General features: G+C 52.9%; 1 protein-coding gene across 2 annotated transcripts in view; it reads left to right on the forward strand.

Moving 5' to 3' along the window:
- SPSB1 (splA/ryanodine receptor domain and SOCS box containing 1) overlaps positions 1–16,262 on the forward strand; it is a 69,412-nt gene that overhangs the window by 22,821 nt on the left and 30,329 nt on the right. The gene's annotated exons all lie outside the window — the stretch shown is intronic.

Below are 16,262 nucleotides of genomic sequence, written 5' to 3' on the forward strand. Positions count from 1 at the left end.
ATGTGACTGTGGGCCTCCCCCCTCCCCAGACCCTTTCTCCTAGTGGCCAGTGGGAAATCGGGTGTGGCGGGGGACTTTTCCGACAGGAAGAAGAACCAGGATGCCAACCCCAAAGGGGGTCACTCTCTCCCCTTGTCCACCAGGAACTGAGCTCCGAATCCCTCCTGTGGCATCCTGGTAGTTCCATTGGGTTCCAATTCCTGTTCTGTTACTTTTTTTCCATGTCTTCTTCTCAGTTTTTTTTTAGGCCATATCTCTGTGTGCCAAAATAAGGGGACCAAATCCCCAGTGAGATACCACAGGTTCCCATGTTTCTCAACAATGTGGCGCGTCTGCTGCTGCGGGAACGGGCCTCACGCAGCCGCACTCGGTCCTCCCAGCCCATGCCGGCCAGTGCGCAGGACTCACAACGATTGATGGCATCAGTGAGATGCATCCTAATTAGCTGTTGTCACATGTCACATCGATCGCCCACCTCTAGGGCAGATCCCACTTTGATACCATTGCCCAGCACATAGTAGGTCCTCTGTGAGGCTCTGGTGGGGAATGTGGGTGGGTTGTGTTCAGTGTGGGGTGCACGTGCCTTGCTGTCCTCTGTGGTGTCTCTTTGTGCCCAGCCTCAGAATGGTTGGCTGCAGGGGCTTGGGTCCTGGACACCGTGTACTTGACAGGGAGGCCAGCCAGTGGGGATGGGGCAACGTCAGGACAAAGGCCTGGTTGTGCCCTCGGAGAAAACCCAAACCTGGGTTTCCCTGAGGCTGAAACTGCCGGTGCCCTGCTGCCTCGCTTTCATAAAGAGAACTTTGTGTGGCTCCCGGCAGGAGGAGGAGGCGCCCAGAGTCTCCCTGGGAAGGGACCTGGCCTCCGGGGAGCCTCAGTTCCCTGTGATGATGACGCGATGATAACTCCTGTGACCCTTGACCTCTTAGATAGAGCCGACAGTAGGCCAGACGGTCCTGTTTGTCACAGGGCCAGCATTGTCTGATCCAGACCAGACACATTGTTTTTTGGGAAACCGGGTGGGAAGGGGTGATAGGGACGGCTGTGGTGGGAGGGTCCTCGGGAGTGGGTGTGTGCCCCAGGCGGGCAGTGGGGGATGGTGGAACCCCCAGAGCTCAGCCTGCAGCAGCTGATGGAGCCACCTTTGTTCCCACTACTGACGCGGGGGTTTCCAGACAAGAGTGGCCAGTGCCAATGGAGGGAAGAGGCTGGCTGCCCTGTGCACCCTGGACACGGGCTGGCCTGGTGCACTAGGGACGATTTGGGGTGTGTAGGAGTGAGCTCTCGCCACACTTGAGGACTGAGTTGTCAAGGAATGAGGGGACCTGGGGCGAAGGAGCTGTACAAGGTTCCAGAGCCAGGAGAAGGGTCCAGGTCAGGTCAGGGACAAATGGTTGGACACCTGATCACCCTTCAGGAAGGTGGTGCAGGAGGGGAAACCCAAGGCCCTGCTTGCATGGGGGCGGTGTTTCTGTGGAGTGTGGTGGTGTGCCCAGTGGCTTCATGGGGTGGAAGCAGTCGCTCACTGCTTCAGCAGATACTCATTGAGCACCTACTATGTTCCAGGTGCTGTTCCAGGCCCTTCGTGGAACATGTATTCTTGTAGGGTTTAGGTTTTAAGAAGATAACCAAGTGAGCTGAGTAGAGCACAGGGTCAGAACAGTTGTCATTTAAAGTAAGAGCTGGGAAAGGTCTCAGTGATGACGCAACCTTTGGGCAGATGCCTGATGGAAATGAGGGATTAGCCACTTGGTATCCAGGCCCGGTATACCTGGTACTGGGCAGAGAGGGCTCGAGAAGAGCAAAGGCCCTGGGGTAGGAGTGTGGCATGTGCCAGAAGTAGCCAGAAGGCCAGTGGGACAGAGCAGAGTGTGGGAAGAGGGAGGAGGCACAGGAGGTCGGTTGTAAGGGCCAGTGGGCCACTGTGAGCCACTGCTTTTCAGCGAGGAGAACTACTGGGGAGTCTGGGCAGAGGAGGCTGGTGCTAGGGACCAGGATGGGACAGCAAGGGGATGAGAGTGAGCAAGAGCTACCCACAGCTCAGGACTGGATTCTGGATAGATTGAGGATAGGACCAACAGAGTTTGCTGCTGGATAGGCTTAGATTTCCACCCCATCGTTCACACAGGGTGCAACCACAGAGGCGGCATGCCACCACGAGGCACGGTCGCTCCCTCCTCCTTCAGCAGTTGTTTATCTGGTACTTTCTGTGTGCCAGCCTCTGGGCCTGGTGCTGGAGCAACCTGGTTCCTGCCTTTCAGGAGCAGAGTCAGGTAAGAAAATCAGTAGTCACAGCGTGTCTCCCGGGCTGATGGAGGGGCAGGGCGTGGCCACTCGGCACATATCTGAGGATCAGGTAATTGAATGGAAAGCCCAGACAGGTTTTGAGAGGACACAGAGTAGAGGCATCTAAATGACACTGGGGAGAGGTCAGGGAGGCTTTCCAGATGGACTCTGAGTCTGGGGTCAGAGTCTCCCTGGGGCAAAGCCTGATAAGAAAGCCCAGAGTTCCAAGTGGAGGACAAAACAGGAGCAAAAATGTGAAGTCTTCACAAAGCTCGGCTTTGAGTTAGGTAGGCCTTCTCCAGTTGTAAGGGATAGAAAACCCAATCCCAACAGCTTTAAACAAGTGAACGGTTTGCTGAACTGGTAGCAGCTAACTAAGTTGAGGGGTTTCAGGCACAGCTGGGTCCAGAGGCTCAAACTCTGGCATCGGCAATTGCCTTGCTGGTTAAGCGTCTGCTTTCCTTGGTTTTGGCCTCCTTCTCAGAAGGCCTTTAAAGCAGAAGTCCCAAGGTTGGCTCTGACTGGCCTGCATGCACACTGTCACAGGGATGGGTGGTGCCCCAATGCGTGGACTGATGTGTGTACCTGCCCCAGAGCCAGGACAGAGTAGGACCACAGCCCAGGACCAGAGTGGAAAGAGGAAGTCCTCCAAGTCAGAATCGAGGTGCGTCAGCAGAACACGAGAAGCCAGGTGCTGGGCAGAGGAGTCGGGTGCCTACCCCAGCTTGTTGGGGACACTGTGTTGCCACCCTGGTTTTATGTGTTGTGGCAGGGAGGGTGGTGGGGAATGAGGCCAGAAAGGTCATCAGAACCAGATTTTAAAACACTGTTTGTTTTGTTTTTGATTAAGTGAGAGGCGGGAGGCAGACACAGACCTCCATCATGCGCCCCAACTGGAATCCAGCCAGCAAGCCCCCTACCGGTCAATGCTTTGCCATCTGGGGCTGCTTCTCTATTGCTTGGCAACTGAGCTATTTTAGTTCCTGAGGCAAAGCCATGGTGCCATCCTCCGCGCCCAAGGCCAACTTGCTCGAACCATTCAAGCTATGGCTGCAGGATGGGAAGGAGGGACATGGAGAAGCAGATGGTCACATCTTTTATGTGCCCTGACTGGGAATCAAACTGGTGACTTCCACACATCAGGCAGACGCTCTACCGCTGAGCCAACCGGCCAAGGCCATAAAACACCTTTGTAGACGAGGGTTTGATCGTTGTCCCTGAGGTAGCCCTGTGACACTGGCATACAGTAAGCACTCAGTAAGCTTGCCGGGGTGACTCTTGTGTTTCACGAATGACCACCAAATGGTTTTAAGCAGGCATAGTTGGATGAGCATTTGAGAGAGCTCTGTGTGGAGGCTGGAGGCCAGCACAGGGCGGTGGGGACAGTAAGGACCTCAGGAGGGCTCAGTACAGGACCTGGCACAGGGGCCCTCCCTCCCCCTTCCCCCTGTGCAGGCTCCCACCTGCTCTGCTCTGCCGTGCCACCCTCTGGATAGGGCTGTCTGGACAAATTTGGGTGGCGGAGTTGAAGCCTATCATTAGCTTTGCCCCCGGCATCCTCTGTCTTATCCGGAGAGCTGTTTTGTTCACTTCCCTCTTTTGGCTGCTGGCTCAGGTTTGTGGCAGACGAGCAGGGTGTGTTTCTAAAAGCAGTCAATTGCCCGGGGAGGCTGCCTTTTCACTTGGGTGGCCCTGCTTCCTGGGCTGGCACAAAGCTTCCCGTGGTGGAATTTGGTTTTTTCTCCATAAAAACTCGAGGGGAGATGTATTTGGGTCCCCTTCTCTGCTCCGACTCATCCCAGAAGCAGAGAAGATGCTACAAGGAGTCTGGGGTCCGTGAGGTCAGTCACCTGCAGCTCCTGTATTTCGTCTTTCACCAGGTTTGTGGCTGGTCAGGCCACTGGCATTGGAGGGGTCTGGTGGAATGTTCTCCAATGGGCTGAATTTGCTCTTCCGTCCTTTGATCGGCTGGGCCTTGGGTGCTCGTGAGATGTCTTGGGTGGAATGAAGCATCACCCACTGGGGCTGCTGGGGAAGCACGGCTCATGTCACTTTTCTGAGCCTGTCTCTCTACTCCATTCCATGGGGGGTCACCAGGCTTCACCTGTGGTAGCACTCAAACCACCTAAAGTGCCCACAGAAAGTCAGTGGATGGAGTCTGAGTGACTGTCCCAAAACACCCCTTTAACGGTGGCTAAAGGCCACTGGATGGCTGAGAAGGTGAGCTGGGACCTTGATCTCCTGGGGGTCACTGACTGCCTGTGGCCCAGTGTTCCCCCTGGTGGGAGGGCCCAGTGCAGGGACTGGGGGGAGGTCTGAGGACCCCTGGAAGGCAGCCACCTGGCAGAGGCTCTCCCATCCCCCCTCACCAGCCCGTTGTCCGCCACCCTTCCTCCCACTCTCCTGGCAGAACCTGTCACCCCGCTGACTGTTTCCAAGGGGCTTTCCTTATTGCTGCGTTTTAGGCTGCTTTCATTTAATTTGTAAGACGTATTGCTCTGAGTCAAAACACAGAAATCCCCCCCTGCGCGGCAGTGGTGTTTGCTGCTGGGGAGCAGCTGGCGCCTATTCTGGGGGGGTCCCTAATTCTCCCCTTCCTGACTGCCACCAGGTGGGTGTGGCTCCTGGTTCCAAGACCCTGGCCTCCCCTCACCCTGGGGTTTTCTGGGGCATCCCTCAGGGCAGGGCATTAGGATGATTCCTGGCTGTTAATAAATCTGCTGCCAGTCATTGGGGGAGAGACGGGCACAGTGACCATGTTTGCTGCTTGTTCCTCAGACCGACGGTCCACCGCACAATATGGGTCTTTTGGGCGTACGTGTTTCAAAGTTTGCTAATTGGGTGCGTAACTGAAAAAGGCTGGTAGCTGCTGTAAATGAGGCTGTGGTTTGTGAAGGGCGGGGCGTCACGGGGGTCCAGGGAAATCCTGGTGCCGGCAGGGTGCAGCTGTGGGGAAGGGGGGCATGGGTGTGGTGGAGTGACAGCAGGGTCTGGCACGCCCCTGTGCTTTGGGCACAGTGTGTCATCAAGTGCTTGTGGACACGGGGGCCTGAGCCTAGGGGAACAGACTCTGGGAGGAGTTTGAGAGAGAGGTTTGGCCCCCGTTTCTCTAGTGGTCACCAAAATTTTCTAAAGTTTAGACCAAAGGTCAGCTAACTCTTAAGTGCCAGAGAAGAAATGTTTAGGCTTCATGGGCCATTTGACCTCTGTTGCAATGACTTGACTGCTGGTGTGGTACGTGAGTGAGAGAATACCAGAGACAGTATGTGAACACGAGGCCAGGGCTGTGTGTCAATAAAACTTTATTGACAAAAACAGGCAGTGGGCCCGGTTGACTCATGGATCATCATCAGTTGCCAACCCATGGTCTAGATTCAGAGGACGGGCCCAGCGTGGCTCAGAACCAGCCAGGACTACCCACCCAAAAGCAAGCCCCTGACCTTGGGCACATGAATGAGTGTGCCAGTCAGACCTACGCTTGGGGGCTTGGGGGCAGGGGTGGACCTCACAGAGAGTTTGCACAGCTGGAGCAGGTAAGCAGCCCCTTCTGTCACAGGGTAGCACACTCACTTTTATACCTTTTTAAAAGCCCGGTAAGCAGGAATAGGTGGGGGCCCTGCTCAGCATAGAATTGAGAAGCCGCAGAGCTGAGAGAGATTCAGAGGACCTCCAAACCCGTGCCCCTTGGGACGTGGTGGGAAGATGTGCGGCGGGGAGAATGTCCCCTTGTCCTCCAGTGTGGGAGCCTCTAGAGTTAAAACCTGCCATGCTTCTGTCCTGCAGGACTCCTCAGAGCCTTTGAGATGCTGGTGGGTTTTGTGACTCTCTAGGAGAGGATATATTTCCCCAAACTTGGGTACTTTCAGGGGCTTAGGAACCTGTGCAGACTCATACACAGAGAGCAGACAGACAGCTGGGGGGCAGAGGGGGCACACTGGGTGAGGGAGGTGGAGGGTTAGAGCAAAGGGGGGAAACTCATGGACATGGACAACAGTGTGGTGGTTGCGGGGAAGGGGGCGTGGAGGAGAGTATAGGGAGCATAAATGATGGCAGACGGAGACTTGACTTGGGGGCGGGGGGGGGGGTGAGCACACAATACGGTGTACAGAGCTGTGTTGTAGAATTGGTCACCCAGAACCTGTATAATTAAGTTAACCTGTGTCACCCTAATAACTTTAAAAATAAAAAAGAAAAAGAATTTGTTCAGACCACTTTGGGGAAGAGCTGATCTTCTTGGACCCTTTAGTCCATAGACCTAGAAACCTAATGCCCAGAGAGGCTGAATGTCTTGCTCAGGGGACACAGAGGCTGATGACAGTAATGGGGTAATCGCTGAATTCCTCCCCCCTGGCTTGGCAGACCGGTGGAGTTGAGGTGCCCCTGCCCAATCTTGCCCTGGGGTGGAGTCACAGTCATGGGTGTCCTGGACTGTGCTTCTAGCCACATCAAGGCCGTGTTGTCCCAGGGATGCATGAGTCCTTCATCAGAAGCCACTGTCTCAGGGTTTCTCATTAGAGGCACAGCTGACATTGTGGGCAGGATCAGTTTTCAATGTGGGGGCTGTCCTTGTACCCTCCCCTTAGGATATTTAGTGGCATCCTGGGCCTCTACCCACTAGATGCCAGTAGTCCCCGCAGCCCTCCTTTATGACCATCCAATATGTCTCCAGACTTGGCCGGATGTTCTCTGAGGGTAGTAAAATCACCCCGGTGAGAGCCACTGGTCTATCCTCAGCCAACAGGTGTGGAGCCTGCATTTGCTGGAATTCTCTGGTAAGCGGTGGAAAGATTTCCCTGAGCTCTGACAGTGTCAGGAGTGTTCTCCAGGGCGCACGGGCGGTGGTTGCTGGAAGAGTCCTGAAGGTATGGAACCACACGGGACACCGGTGGTACAGGTCTGCATTAGCCTCAGGTGCCCTCAGTCAAGGGGTTCGGGAGTAAGGAACACAGTAGAGAGGGAGGCGGAGGCAAGACCCCAACTAGATAGAGGGGTTGTGTGTATCCCAGTCAGAGGACTTCATGCCAGGGCAGGAGGGGGGCGACCTTGCGAGGGCGAAGTGATAGAATGTTCTGGAAAGGCGGTACGGGATGGTGGGTGGGACAGGTGTAGAAAGCAGTGAGGGTGGAGAGTGTTTCAGGCAGTAAGCCAAGCACTCAGCCAGAGGTCAGGGCTGGAGTGCTGGAGACATCCCAAGTCTCAGCCTTGGACGAGTGGCCGGGAGCATGGGGGGCTTGGGTGGGGACATGTGCAGCGCCATGGGGGTGTCGGGAACATTCTGTGGGCAGTGTCACTAGACAGACATTTTATTCTCCAAACGTTGATGCTTAGGAAGCTTTTGGAGTGTTTTCTGGGACTCATTCCTAGAGTCCAGGAAAGAAAATCCCCCTGGTTCAGAGTGGCCCTGGAACAGATGACCACACGTGCATGCTGACCGTGGTATGGTCTGCCCGGGCCTCGTACCACCGTCCTGGCTACACAGTTCGTTAGAAAGTGCTGGGATCTGAGGGTAGGCAATGTATACTGAGGTTTTGTTTCAAAGTCCAACGTGAGGTCATGTTGCAATGGCATTGCACCCTTGTGTCTGCTTAGTTAGTTGTAAGGTGAGGTGGACCTCACAGGGGGGTTTCAGAGGGTCTGCTTGGTTCTGTGGTGACAGCCCTCTGGGGCCTTCCAGGATGGGGTGGACCGGTGAGGGCACGTGCGGGAGCTGCCCTGGGGGACAGGAATAGCTATTAGAGCAAACAGAAGGGTTGAGAAAGCCTCTCTGTGACAGAGTGGGCCGCGGCTGGTGTGGGAACAGAAATCTGGACTTACCTGATAAGCAGGAGGAAGCCCCTGATGGCGTCAGAGCAAGGGCGTCACAAAGGAAGAAACCACACACGTTTAAAGAAAGCATGCACGCTATGGGCTCTTGGTTCACAAGATGCTCCCAGGAGACGCTCGGTCTGAGTCAGCAATGTTGGCAGTTGCCAGTTCTGCATGGGAAAAAGATGGGGTTGGTTGATTTCAACCTTTGTGCTTTTCTGTAGGTAATTTTTTCCACAACGAAAATAGCTTGATTGTTGTTCCGGATGATGTTGCATGCTCAAGTGTGAAGAGACTGAATGGGGCGTAGTTTGTGAATATAAATAAGGACAGGTCACCTGAGATCCTGCGGTACCTACGTGAACATTCCGACGCTGACCTTGTGATGTTGGTGGTCCGCGCACATTCATGGCTTCACCTGCGCACACTTTTGGGGAACTACGTCATGTTTGCCAACCACCCCTCCTCTTTCCTTCCCTTTTTGTCTTTCTCCCTCCTGTCCCCAACTGATGTTAACCTGGAGCATGTTTTTCTGTCCCTTTTTGTGTGTGATAATACACGTAACAAAATTTACCATCTGTCTTAATCATCTTGAACTACTCTCACAGAATACCATAGACAAGTTGGCTTAAACAGCAGACTTGTGTCTCTCAGTCCTGGAGGCCGGAAAGTCCAAGGTCAAGGTGCCAGCAGACCTGGTGTGTGGGGAGAGCCCTCTCTGGTTTGCAGATGGCCGTCTCATTGTAAATCACATGTAGGGGGAGGGATCATCTCTGCTGTTTTCTTCTTATAAGGGCACTAATCCCATTCTTGAGGGCTCCACCCTCATAACCTAATCATCCCCCTAAAGGTCCCACTTTCTAATACCATCACATTAGGGATGAGGATTTCAATATATGAACTTGGCAGTGACACAAACATTCAGCCCATAACACAGTCTTAACAGTTTTTAAGCGTACAGTTCAGTAATGTCAGGTATAGTCATGGTGCTGTGTAACCATCACCACCATCTGTCTCCCTGACTCTTTTCATCTTGTAAAACTGAAATTCTGTCCCCATTAAATACTACTCTCCATGCCTACTTCCTACTCAGCCCTTGGTAACCACCATTCTACTTTCTGTCTCTGTAAATTTGGTACCTCATGTAAGTGGAATCATATAGCATTTGTCTTTTTGTGACTAGCGTATTTCACTTAGCATGATGTCCTCAAAGTTCATCCATATTATTAGCATGTGTCAGAATGCCCTTTCTTTTTCTTTTTTTTTTTAAGCTTTTAAATTTTATTTATTTATTTTGTAACAGAGAGTGAGAGAAAGGGACAGACAGGGAGAGAGATGAGAAGTATCAGTTCTTCGTTGCAGAACCTTAGTTGTTCCTTGATTGCTTTCTCATATGTGCCTTGACCGGGGGCTACAGCAGACCGAGTAACCCCTTGCTCGAGCCAGCGACCTTGGGCTCAAGCTGGTGAACCTTGTTCAAACCAGATAAGCCTGTACTCAAGCTGGCGACCTCAGGGTCTCGAACCTGGGTCCTCCACATCCCAGTCCGATACTCTATCCACTGTGCCACCGCCTGGTCAGGCAGAATGCCCTTGCTTTTTCAAAGCTGAATAATATTCCATTGTATGGGAATTTTGTTTAATCCTTTCATCCATCAATGGACGCTTGGGTTGCTTCTACCTTTTGGCTCTTATGAACAAATACCTGTTTGATACCCTGCTTACAATTCTTTTGGCTTATAACCAGAAGTAGAATTGTTAGATCATATGCTAATTCCATTTTTAGTTTTTTGAGGGCCACAGCGGCTGCACCATTTTACATCTCCCCCAGTATACACAAGGGTTTCAGTTTCTCTGCATGCTTGCCAACATCAGTTAGTTTCTAGGTTAGTTTTTTTTTGTTTTTTTTTAACATCAATCTTTTATTGAAGGGTAATGCACCCAAATAGTTCCATACCTTTCTGCCTGCCTAGGCATATAGATATATGTACTTTGGGGAACGTCATTATTTTATTAAAAAGGCTTCGCTGTTTATATTCACACCTGTTCTTCTCGCTGGATGCCCGGGCTCCTGTGTGGTTCTGCCTTGTTTTTTACTTGTTGCGGAATGGTTCGTGGAGCAGACATACCAGAGTTGATCATCTGATCAGTTTCCACCGATGGCTCTACGCTTAATTTGGAGTAGCAGAAAATGGCAGCGACTCTATGATAAACACCCTATACAGATTTTTTTTAATACCTTCATTCCTGTGGGCCCAAGCTCCAAGAGCGGAATTGCTTGGTTGATTACCAGTTTAATTCCCAAAACCTGCACCAATTTGGAGTCATGTGGGGGCAGACACTACCTCCCCATCCCACCAGCAGCAGGCGCCACCTCTGAGTTGACTCTGTAGGAACCCCGGGGAAGGGAGGGGTGCAAGTGATCGCTTATTATTACTGAATTTTGTGTTTCTCTATTTTACTAGGGAGACTGGGCATCTTTTCATTTGTTGACTTGTCTTCTAAATTGCCTATTCGAGCCCTCTGGCCACTTGACTATTGTGTAATAAAAGGACCAGCAGCAAATGTGACAAACTGTCGACAGCTGTTCATTTGAGGTGTTGAAAATATGAGTCTCTTTTGTGCATTTTTTTGAATTACAGATTTTCGAAATGAAAAAAAAAAAGTCTACATGAGAGTGTTTTTGGAAGACTGGTAGAGGTCAGAGAGACGCTGTGGGCGGGGAGGCCGATTTGGAGACTCTTGCAGCACTCGCTGTATGTGGTAATGACTTAACAGGGAGAATGGGAGCAGATTTGGGCAGTTATGTGGGAATCTACCATTTGATGATATATGTGGGAAGCCCAGAGGAGGAGGAACCCAGGGAGATGAGGAGGTTTGAATGCAGGTGACACCCTCCCCCCCCCCCCCGGGAGGAGGAGGAGAACAATCGCAGAGATGGAGAAGCTGGGAGGGGGCCTCGTCTGAGTCCGTGGGGGAGGGCTGGGTGTGAGTGGGGCAGAGCTGCCTGAGAGGGATGCCGTTGGAACACTCTGTAAAGTTCACGATTGTCTAACCACGACCTGTACATCTGAAACTGAAGCAGACTAATACTAACTATAGGCTATCATTGAAAAAAAAAAGTGATGGTGTGGGGTAGATGTATCAAGTTCAAAAAGAGATGCTCCCTGGAGCTTTAAGAGCAGAGGAGCCCGTGGAGGGAGGGCCCCTCAAGAACGGCTGTGTTTAAGGGGCAGCAGGAAGAGCCGGCCAAGGAGCCGGGGACGGGAGCCCTTGCAGAGCAGGGTGTCTGCCATCCCGGAACCCAGTGTTTCAAGGTCAGGGACGACGAGGTTGGGAGTTTTCAGATGCAGTTGGGAGGTAGAGAAGATGCTTTTTTAGGCCGTTCAATTTCTTGTTGAGGAGGTTGTGACCTTGGAAGAGTACTTTCCCTACGGTGGTTGGGGCATGAAGTCAACTTGCTGGTTTCTGCAGCCTGAGTGCGTGGAGGGTGACGGAGGCCACAGGAAGTGTGGGTGGCTGCAGGAGAGGGTGTCGGTTACGCCAGGCGGTCTTGGCACCCAGGGTGCGGTGGCACCCCACCTTGGTTTCAGTGCGCTTCACCAGCCAGTGTGGATTGAGTTGCCCTCGTGGCCCCCCGTGCTAGACACCGGCCACCCCCGGTGTCAGAAACAGGCCTGGCAGGTTCATGGTCCACTGGGGAACCGCCTGAAGCTTCTTGAGAACCTCGAGAACCTTGGTCTACCCTGCTTGTCGTCTGTTCCCGGTGCAGCCCCAAGGGACCCGTGGAGACATGAGTCATTTCCTGGACAGCGACCTGTCCTGGCTTCTTAGCCATTTTGGGCTCAGCCTTTCATACATGCAGCTTCTTTTTTGCGTCCGCTTCTGTTTCCTGCCAGTTCTGTCTCCTTGTCAGGTCTGTGAAGCACCTGCCGTGGGAAACAGCAGGTGAGCAGCCCAGTAGACTTGACCGGGAAGCAGCCTGCGACTATTCAAGTCTTCTCCTTCTTATTTCCGCTGGAAGGAAGGGAGGTTGGCAGAGAGGTCTAAGGAGCCCGTTAGCCAAGTCAACGGCGACTTTCTGCCTCTGCTTAGGCTCGTTCCTCTCTCGGCACAGCTCCTGCGTGGACAGCCTCGGCCGTTGGTTGGCTCAAAGATAGGTCGTGGCCAGGGATCGCTGGCCGGGTATCTTAGTATCCGGTGGCATCAGGATAGAGGGACCCCCTTTCATCACGATTTTTCTATGCCTCATATTTTTCTTTTTCTTTTTTTTAATTTTCATATGAAACAAAATCTCTTTTAATTGTGGTAAAATATGTGTAACTTAAATTCACTATTTTAACCATTTTTCAGTATATAGTTCAGTGGCATTAAGCACCGTCACATGGCTGTGCGGCCATCCCTACCACCCATCTCCAGAATGGTTTTGTCTTCCCGAACGGAAGCTCTGTGCCATGGGGCACACCCCAGCTCTGGATGCCCACCATTCTCCTTTCTGTCTATGATCTTGATTCCTGTAGGTGCCTCATCGAAGTGGACTCAGGCAGGGTTTGTCGTTTTGTGACTGACACATTTCACTTCACATGATGTACTCACTCAAGGTTCATCCGTATTATAGCATGAGTCAGAATTTCCTTTTTTTTTCTTTTTCTTTTTTTTAGCTAGAGAGAGAGAGATAGATAGATAGGCAGGCAGAAAGAGAAAGAGATGAGAAGTATCAACTCATTGTTGTGGCACTTTAGTTGTTCATTGATTGCTTTTTCATAGGTGCCTTGACCGGGGGGCTTCAGCTGAGCCAGTGACCCCTTGCTCAAGCCAGCGATCTTTGGGTTCCAGCCAGTGACCATGGGGTCATGTCTATGATCCCATGCCCAAGCTAATGAGCCTGCACTCAAGCCAGATGAGCCCACGCTCAAGTGGTGACCTCTGGGTTTCAAACCTGGCACCTCATCATCCGAGGTCGATGCCCTACCCACTGTGCCACCACTGTTCTGGCAGAATTCCCTTCTTTTTAAAGACTGAATAATTCCATTATGTGGACCTACTACATATTGCTGTCTGTTCCTCTATCAGTGGACACTTGGGTTGTGTCCACATTTTGGTTACTGTGAATAATGCAGCTGTGGACACAGATCTCTTCAAGACTCTGCTTCCAGTTCTTTTGGGTATATACCCAAGAAGAGGCATTGTGGGGACATAATGGTAATAATACTAGCCTTAATTATTGTTTTGAAGATTCACCATACTGTCCACCACAGCAACTGCACCATTTTACAAACAAAGCATTTTTATTAGGTGATCTTTAAGGTGTCTTTATACTTTAAAAGGAAGTGGTGGTTCTCTGGTTCTGTGGTCAGTGGCTGGAAGATGACCTTTGGAGCTAAGAGTTGACCACCTGTGCATCATGTAACAGTGATAAGTATAGCCGCCACCTAACGCATTCAGGCACGTGAAGGGCAGTGTGCCCATGGTGCCCCAGAGCACTGAGGGACCGTGCAAGCACCCAGTGTTATTTGAGGACCTACTGTGTGCTGGGACCTGTTGGCCTCCTCGTGCGTGTTCATGATCACCTGGGATTCCCTCAGCATGCCTGCCGTTGGTATTTACACTTCTCTGGCTTTCACAGGGTAAGTTAGCGATGCGTTCTCAGGCTGTTGGTTCCAAGTGGTGTCTCTTGCTTTGTTAACACACTTCACATTTTCTGTTTATCTAAAAGGAATGTTCTAATGCTTCCCTACTGGTTCTTAACCTACCACCTCAAAGTGAAAGAACAGAGGGAGGAAGGGAGGGAGGAGGGAGGGAGGGAGGAAGAGTGTTTGTTCTGACAGCATTTAAGGAAGTGTTTGGGGAGTGGGGACAGGGGGCCACCCTTCTGCCATAGTTGACCGGGAGACAATAAGATAGCATCTGTTGCTGTGTTGGTAGGCCACCCCCCTTGTGACCCTTGTCATTAAGAAATGCTCCACTCCCCCCACCCCACAACCAGGGGGAAGTGGAAAGAGGTCATGAGCTGTCCATTTAGAGTACTTTCTGGTTCTGTGTGGAAAGCCAGGGTGCTGGATGAACTTGGGGAGGAGGCTTTCTTGTCTGTCACACACACAGACACACCCCCGCAGCTGGTCCCTGTGCCTGAGTCCTGCTCCCTCTCATGGCATTCAGGGTCCTTGCCATCTGGCTCCAGATCCTGCTCCCTGCCCCCTCTCCCTGTTTATTGCCCTGAATGCTCCTGGCATTCTCATCACTTGACCACCTTCTGCTTCTCAAATACCCCTCCCCAGCTCCCATGGCGGGGTGTGGGGGTGGTGTCTCCCCTGCCTGTTTGCTCCCGTCGCTCATCTCTGCTATTGACATCTCAGCCCTGGTGAGGACCCCTCTGAGGGCATGTTCTCCACCCACACGCTGCGGGGTCTGCCCCTCACCTCTCCTGTGGGGCTGGGGCCCCTCTGTCTCCCACCCACCCAGGCTCTGCTCTGCAGGACAGGCCGTCACATTGGCTGAAAGGATCACTAGTAGCTAAAAAAGGACAAGACTGGGTCTAGAGGCATTTTTCTCTTTCCTGATGGCTTAAATGTTTTCCTTTAACCGTGTGAGGAGAGAGACTACAAGGAGAAAGCCCGCGTGTGGAATTTTTAAGCAGAAACCACCACTGCATGGAGTCTTCCCTGGTGGGGCCTCTCCTGGGTACCTTGCCCAGGTGGGGGGTCCTCAAAGGGAGGGGGAGGAAGGGAGCTCCAAGATCAAGGTCCACGCCTAAAGTCTGGAAGAAATATCCACGGAGTCCAATTTGAGGGGGGAGGGGGGCCTTCTGGTAGTTTCTGTCTAGTGGTCTTACGATTAGTCCATTTTAATTCCCAGCATGTCAGAGTTGGGGTCTGAGACTAACTCTGGGTGCCATTCCCGCAGCTCAGCCTCCCCCACCCCGAAGAGCAGGGTGGGGGCAGGAGTTAGCCCCAGGTCCCTCTGAGACACGCAGGCACTGAGCAGGGGGCTGGGGGGTTGTCTCCTGATTCTCAGGTGAGCCAGACCTTTGCCTTCAGAGGAGCTGATTTATTTTTTAAAACAGGAGTCTCCTCCAGGTGCCTCCCCCATCCAGTGGAGCTGCCACAGCTGCTGGGGCTGCCCACGGCGCCCCTCCCCTGGTGCTTGCACCCTCCTGGTGGCCACTCGCCAGCCCTGGAGCCAGGGGCTTCCCTGGTCACTGAGGTTGTTGACTTGTTTGAAGTCCATGACCTCCGCAGTGTGGGGATGGGAAAGCCTCTTTGGAGGGGTAGGAGAGCAGGGTGAGGCAGTCAGGGGCGTGCCCCAGTCTCCTACCCCACGCCCCAGCTCTGGCTGTGACTGCTGACCCTCCTGCTTTGCCCTTTAGCCTTGGCCTCCTGATGGGGGTGCTCTGGCCACCTGAGGCCCCAGCTGACATTTGTTGAGGCTGTGAGGCCTCCTCCCTTCAGTCTCTTATTTCTTCTTTTTTCCCAGCCTCTATCTCTGTCTCCTTCTCTGTCTCTGTGTGTCTGTTTCTCTCTCTCTCTCTCTCTCTCTCTCTCTCTCTCTTTGTGTCTATTTGTCTCTGTTTCTCTATTTCTAACTCTGTGTCTTTCTGTTTTTTCTGTCTCTGTCTCTCTCTTTGTGTCTTATCTGTCTGTCTGTCTGTGTCTCCCCTGGGAGAGCACGAAGCTGGCCTGAGACCAGCATGACTTCGGAATGACTGGGGAGGGCTGACCAGTGTGCCCTGTGGCATGAGGGTGAGACAGGTGTTCTGGGGACCCAGTTTGTCGGGGGTTTGCATCTGCTGCCACATTCCCCATCTGAGGTCAGCAGTCTGTCCCCAGAAAAGCCTGGGGCGGGGGGAGATGGGGATGCCCTCCCTTCCCGGTGAGGGAGCAGGGAAGAAAGCATGGCTGACTCCATGAAGGGTTTAGGTGTAAACCCACCATGGGGGAGGGGGAGCCCCACTCTGCTCCTCCCCTGCCCCATTCCACTCAGGCACCCCTCTGGTTTCTGCTCACGGGGACCCGGGACACAGCCAAGGCCCAGGCTGTGGGGTGCCCCTGAGTGCAGGAGACCCTGCTCTCTGGGAGCCGCTGTGTGACTGGTTGGGGGTTGCAGGTGTGCTTTGCCAGGGTCAGTGGGGTCAGTGAGCAGGCTGTGGCCCGGGGGTGGGGGGACACGGCCCGA

This window comes from Saccopteryx leptura, chromosome 3 (assembly GCF_036850995.1).
Source record: "Saccopteryx leptura isolate mSacLep1 chromosome 3, mSacLep1_pri_phased_curated, whole genome shotgun sequence".
Lineage (NCBI taxonomy): Eukaryota > Metazoa > Chordata > Mammalia > Chiroptera > Emballonuridae > Saccopteryx > Saccopteryx leptura.